Source organism: Lissotriton vulgaris, chromosome 7 (genome assembly GCF_964263255.1).
Source record: "Lissotriton vulgaris chromosome 7, aLisVul1.2, whole genome shotgun sequence".
NCBI lineage: Eukaryota > Metazoa > Chordata > Amphibia > Caudata > Salamandridae > Lissotriton > Lissotriton vulgaris.
The window spans coordinates 1219246182-1219251645 of NC_141695.1; the positions used below are offsets into that span (position 1 = coordinate 1219246182).

Genomic DNA, 5464 nt, shown 5'->3' on the forward strand with positions numbered 1-5464 from the left:
CCAGTAGGCCCAGGGGTAGTGAGTGCTGCATGGACCAAGTCTTTCTGTGGGGTGTCTTGAATTTAGACATCATTGAGGGCATGGATGGCATTGGATTGTGGTGATTGATTTTTATGTGTTTTTCGACTTTCTGGGGTGTTGTTGGGGCCTGGCCATGTGGTGGGGGCCATTTTGAGGCCTGGTCCAGGCAGGGCCAGGTCATCTGGTGGGGGTCATGGGGCCATTTTGGAGCCAGGCAGTGTGCTCAGGCCTGCACCCAGTTTGCCTTGCTTTCATCCATTATGCCCAGGGGTACTCAGTGGTGCATGGACCAAGTCTTTCTGTGGGGTGTCTTGAATTTAAAAATTATTGAGGGCATGGATGGCATTGGATTGTGGTGATTTGTGTGTTTTTTTTACTTTTTGGGGGTGTTGTTGGGGCCTGGCCATGTAGGTGGGGGCAATTTTGAGGCCTGGTCCAGGCAAGGCCTTTGCCATGTGGCTGGGGGACAAGGGGCCATTTTGAAGCCATAGGCCTGCACCCAGCCTGTCCTGCTTTCACCTATTATGACCAGGGGTAGTGAGTGTTGCATGGACCAAGGCTTTGTGTGGGGCCTCTTGAATGTAACCATCTTTGAGGGCATGGATGGCATTAGATTGTTTTGATTTATGTTTTTTGTTTGTGACTTTTTGGGGTGTTTAACTGATGTTCCTCTGGCTTCCTTTGCTTTTAGGTGCACAATAGAACCACCAGTGCCAGGAAGAAGTCCTGCAGTGGTGTGTGCAGCACAACATCACGTGACGTCACATGTGGCCACAGAAAACTCTGCAACTCGTGCAACTGCGGCCTGATGTTCTGACATCTGAAGAAGATGTGCCCAAAGAAAGGTGTCCGTAGCTCCTCAACAAAGAAAGTTGCCACTGCCAGTAAGAAGGAGCAGAAGAAGCAAGTGGTGCCACTTACCAAGGAGACTGGTGTACCCACAGACTCTTTTTTCAGGAAAAAAAACGCCTGCAGCAGCGGGGTCCACCGGGGACCAAGCTGGGAGCAGCGCCACTGCTTCATTGGGCTCAGTGCCATCACACCAAGTTAGGTCCAAGTCCATGAGTGCTGCAGAGGCAGCCACTTTGGTTGTTCAATCACCATCGGCCAGTGATGTTGGCTCATCGCAAGAAAGTAGCACCCAATGAACGCAGGGTGTAACTCAGCTGACGAGTGTTCAATAACCACAGCCGCAACAACAACCACAGGTGCAGCTAGTACAAGCGCAAGTACATGCGCAAGTACATGGGCAAGGAGAGGCGCAAGGAGTGGCGCAAGGAGATGCGCAAGGAGAGGCACAAGGATAGGTGCATGGAGCGGCACAACTGCCCACAATGCTTGTTCCTCCAGAAGTAGGGGCACATCAGGAAATCGAGGTATTACCTGAGCAAGCCACTCCTCCTGAGGATGATGCACTGTTTTCCAGATCCCCAGCAAGAAAAAGGTCAATGAGGTCCACTACAAGTTCTTCTTGAAGCCCCCTTCCTTCTGATGACCTTGATCTTGATTTTAACGCAGCAATGCAGTCTAAGAGGGAAGCACGCCACGAGCTGACAAAGGTAGCTAAGCCTAAACGGAAGGTTCCCGCAAGGCTTTCACGTATGGCTGATGATGACGACGAGCAAGAAGTGGTGTATGCTGTTGATGAAAAGTCTGACGACGACCCAGTCATCACAGACGTCACTCCAGCCCCAGCGGGCATGCAGCAGACAGACATTTTTACCCTATCCCGAATTGCTGCTGAGCGGGATGTGGGCGGCGTGGCACTGGTACCACCACCATCGCATTTAACTACTACACCAGAGGTCTTCAAACTTTTGTAGGTTGAGCACCCCCCAGCTGAATTTTTTTTAGATGTTGGGCCCCCCCGCCACCTGACAGAAAATTCTGCAATCTGGTACACTACATAATTGAACGCCGCGTACATATCACGGGTCATATCCGGCAGCCTCACAATACTAGGCTATGTGCGTCACTACCGATGGTCCTCCTGCTGCCGCCTGCGTTTCTTAACTTAAAATGCTCAGCTCCTTCTCCTCCTGAACTCGCCGCTCTGACTGTGGTATTTCCAACAGTAACTAATGCCAGCTGCGGCTGATTTTCACCGTTGTCAATGCAGGACACCGTCGACCGTCTGCGGTAAAGATGGCTCATGGATGGTTCCAATGTGGTATCAGATCCCACCTGCACCAGTCATCCAAAGTCAGGGCTAAAGAGGCTGGCTGGCTCACGAGTCAGGTCACCGTGCAGCGCCGGGGGAAAAGGTGGGGGGTGGGCAGTCGCAGTGAGAGTGGGTGCAGCAAGCTGCTGTGCTCATTGGTTGCAGCATGACTGATGGCACATCGGTGGCGGTAATATATCATGCGACAGGGAGGGACCAATCCTACCGGGCCACAGCCGGGCTCAGCTGCTGTCCAGTGATGATCATGAATAATTATTAAGTTATTGATAGAGCAGGTAATCTATTAACTAAACTGTAGTTATCAATTACATCTTTTTAAACACTTATCCGCTGCTGCTGTGAATAAATTGCTGTTACAGTTTTTTTTAGCTATGTGACTAGGTTAGTGTAGTACTAGAAGTAGGGCAGAAAAGTACCACGGCACGGAAGAACACTACCACAGCATGGGGGATTTTAGTTTAGGATGGGCTCACCACCTTCTGCTTTGGTAGGCCTACAGTCAGGAACCACAAGTGATGACAAGAATACCATGCTGGCATGGCTAACCTGCAGCCATGATGTAGTTTTTACCCATGTATGTATGTGTCTGTGGCGACGAGGCAGCAAATAACTTTATAAGGCCCTCAGTCTTTACTATCCAATTGACATACAGTGGCGTTAGGCCTTTTCCACCTGCGATCCAAGTGGTAGTGAGCAGGATGGCACACAAGTTTACCTGAGTGAGGTGACCGGATGAAGAACTGTGCATGGGGGTAAGAAGTACTGTGAATTAAATACCGCCACGATCATACAAAGCTTTTGAATTTCGAAAATATAATCAAATAGGAATGCCAGTGGCAGCATGGCAACGGAAAACAATATGTCACATTTAAAAGTCATTCAATATTCTGAATCTCTCAGGTAGCTTGATCGTAAATATATTTAGCCAATTATGACTTTCAAGTCAATGTATGATTCTGTCATTAAATAACAGAGTTATCCTACGGAATAAAAAGCCAAGCAACACAATACAAATTTTGCTATTACAGAAATTGTTTTTAAAGATCTGAAAACTCACATAAACTCTGAACCCAAGGGGTCTAGAATTTATTCAAGTGAATTAATTGAATTAATGCTCCAATATGTGTGTCAGTTCAGTTCAGTTCAAAACGCTTTATTTGGTTTGCGAAGCACAACCATATATACAATCACAAATACACATATTAAAAACATCCCAAATACATGGGTGTCAGTATTATTATCCACCCATATTAAAACAACACCAATCATTGACTTCAAACAATAAACTTGGACATATTATTTAACACATAATATCATACAAGCTTTAAAAACAAGTGCCTCTTACGACCTAAAGTACATAATGTCGCTATACAGTATCTAATAATTGTTCTGGTATCAAACACATTTCAGAAGTGGCAATGTGCAAATTACGCGATAAAGTGCCCTGTACACTCTGGACTCCGCAATGTGAACATTTTGCAGTATGCTATCTCCAATAAACAATTATAGTACAATTAAATTTCCTAAAGTAGCATGTGTGAAATTTCTAATGTTTATTTACATTTCCCTCGTCAGCTTGATTTTGCTTGCGAGAAAAGTGTCACTCAGTGGTTGAAATATAATTCATAATTACACTGAAATGATAAAAGTGCCACACATTGCAATCTTAAACCTTGGCAGCTATGGAACAGTTATTTCAGCTGCAGTGGGTTCACGCTCGTTAGAGCATGCATCGCTGCGCTAGAGTGTTTGGGACCAGCAGAGCAGTTAGTGGTCATGGCTCCAGCACAGTACTGTATACCCGGAGAACGGTTGTGCAGTCTTGAAGACTTTTACACTGGCAGTAGGACATACAGCAGGCATGGGTATATTTATGCCTCCCTCTCAGGGTATGTGATGAAGAAAAGTGATAATGGAATGTTGCCTACGGTTTCTGTGGTGAGAAATACGCAGTCCCAGCTCCTACCTGACGTGGGTGCCACTGTCACTTGTAAGGTGTGCAGCATTAATTCCCACTTTGCCAAAGTTCAGATCGTCTACATTGCATCCACTCTATTGAAGAATACATTCAGAGGAACAATACTAAAGGAAGACATTCGAGCCACTGAAAAAAACAAGGTTGTAGTGTACAAGAGTTTCCGACCTAGTGACATCGTCCTGGCAAGTTATTTCTCTTGGTGATGCACAGTCCAACTATCTGTTGACAACCGATGAGAACGAGCTGGGCGTGGTGGTTGCCCATAGTGAAGCAGGAGTACAGATGGTGTCTATCAGCTGGTGTGAGATGCAGTGCCCGCAGACGCACATGAAGGAGTTCAGGAAAGTGGCCCGGGTGCAACCAGAGTTTCTACAGATGTAGTCAACTTGAATTTCTCAGAAGTGTTGTTTCCCGCGCCTCTTGGAGCTGTGCTGCACACTCCGCATTGTTGGCAGCTCTCCTGGTGTAAATACAATCTGTTGTTATAGGACTTGTACAGTCTTGCATCTCAATGTGGTGTCCATGACAAAGGGTACATTGGTTGACGGAATAGATGGCATATCAGCAGATTCATGTCCAACAAAAAATTGTTTCTCAAAATTCTTTTGCTCCTCAATGCCTAAAGTGGTTATACTGCTCGGAAAATGGTTTGATAGGGTCCGATTCGGCACAAAATGAGTAATGCCGTTTATTTTTGCAGGCTTTCTTAATGCAACTAAAGTGTAAGGTTTGTATTTAAAGACAAATAAAAGTACTTTCTAAGCTGCAGTGGGAGGCAAGGAGTCTCCTCTGCTCTGAAATCGAACGCAAAGGAACAGGACTGTCTATTCCTTTACTTTCGGTTTTAGCTGAGGAGACGTCCTGCCTCTCACTGCAGCTGAAGCATTTCAGCGCTACCAATTAACCCCCTCCTGGGAGGGTGAACTGTTAGCACTTATCTGACAAAAGCATGGGCGCGTCGTGCCCAATGATTTCCCCTCCCTCACCCCTCCAACCCTTTGTCACCAGGAGTTCGCTAATGAAAGAAATTCCCATTTGAAATGGGTGAAGACTTGCGCCGCAGAGGACAACAAAGGTTGGATTTTAGAGTTGAGTGCGTGCCCCCCCTGGGATGGTGTTAAGCCCCCCTGGGGGGGCGCACCCCACAGTTTGAAGAACTCTGTACTACACCAACACGACCTACAGCTTCCATATTTTCTCTTCAGAAGGGCCGGCAGGGACCTCCATCCAGCTCGACCTCCATTACCTCATGTAGTGGTGCTGTAAGTGCACAACAGAGTCAA

General features: G+C 46.7%; 1 pseudogene; it reads left to right on the top strand.

Moving 5' to 3' along the window:
* The first annotated feature begins 3979 nt into the window (after window positions 1-3979).
* LOC147703276 (exosome complex component CSL4 pseudogene) lies at window positions 3980-4562 on the top strand (annotated as a pseudogene).
* The last annotated feature ends 902 nt before the right edge of the window (window positions 4563-5464 follow it).